This window comes from Phytophthora infestans, genomic scaffold (assembly GCF_000142945.1).
Source record: "Phytophthora infestans T30-4 supercont1.88 genomic scaffold, whole genome shotgun sequence".
NCBI lineage: Eukaryota > Oomycota > Peronosporomycetes > Peronosporales > Peronosporaceae > Phytophthora > Phytophthora infestans.
This window is the reverse complement of record NW_003303671.1, coordinates 5239-6659: the sequence shown is the minus strand read 5'-3', so window position 1 is coordinate 6659 and position 1421 is coordinate 5239.

Genomic DNA, 1421 nt, shown 5'->3' with positions numbered 1-1421 from the left:
CCCATCTAGGGCCAGCGTCCTTCGTAGCTTGGGGATGGCGTTCTGGTTGGCGAGGAGTGAGTGTTCCTACCTTTACCCCGAGTCATTCCGGCATCGCTCTGGGTGAGCGCGTATTGCGGAGTGACGTTCGACTCGTAAAGGCTCGTGCGGTTACAACAGTTAGCTTATAGAGGTGCGTTGGGGATATGTGACGTGTCCTAGCACGAAAGAGAGTCACGGCTTCCGTCGCCTCAGAAGGTGTATCCAGCGGCTCGTGGAAACTGCAGGCCGCCGTCATCATGCTCGACGTCTCCTTGCAGCTCACGCCGCCGGCACCGTCGGGTTACTGATCTGGGGAGCGGGAATCCAATGAACATCTGTGCGGCTACATAAGCAGTGTGAATGGCTATGCTCGGACCGCCCGTCTACACTTCGAGAAGAGTGGTCGCGACGCGAAAGAACACGTACAGCAGTTCCTGGCAACATGCGACGATGACAAGCTAGCGGAGAGCCTCTACCACGCTCGAGTCGCCGACATTCACGAGCTCGAAGAGATCATCGAAGATGTTCTCAAGGGCAAGGAGAGAATGGCCAAGCGTGACAGAGAGTACCGATACTCTAAGAGTCGTGATACGCGACGCGACGATGGGTACGCCCGCAACAACCGCGTCGCCGCGATGACAACCGCAACAAACCAAGAGTGACACTCATTGAAGCCACGGTGGACGACCTACTAGCTGAATTAGAAGGTCGTGAAGCTGATCAAGGAGGCAACGAGTATTCAAACGAAGATCCGAACGCTTACGACAATGTCCAAGATGAGTACAACGACTTTCAGCCCGATAATACGGATGGTGATTTCTCATTGGATGAAAACGACCGATACCTCGCCGCTGCTAACGAAAACGAGCGCCGTGCAGCTGCTGAAGGCATCTACGCACGTTCGGACAGCCGTCAACCGCGTGGAAACACGCCTGATCGCGAGAATGGCTTCAATCAAGATCGCCGAAGTAGTGACCGTGGGTTCAATCAGGACCAACGCGGTCGACGTGACTTCAACCGCGACAACCGACGCCCACAGTACGGACCATGCGCGGTGTGCGGTGGCATGAGTCACTCCGCTCACTACTGTAACAAGCGATGCAAGTTCTGCAAGCAGCTCCACGATGCTGGACAATGCGAACTTTTCCGAAACTTCCAAGACCTTGCCAAATTCGTGCGCACTAAAGGCACGAAGGAGGAACTCCCGCCAGAGCTCAAGGCCGTCGTTCAAGAACGTCATTTAAACTAGGCAGCCCGCCAACTACAACTGGGTTGGTCCCTATCGGGCTGCCACAGTTAACCGAGCCTTCAATGGAAGCAGAGTGTATCTTTGCTTTCATGGGGCAGAGTGAATGGCCTGATAATTACGTAACAAGTGTGAACGCGACGGAAAATGAGAA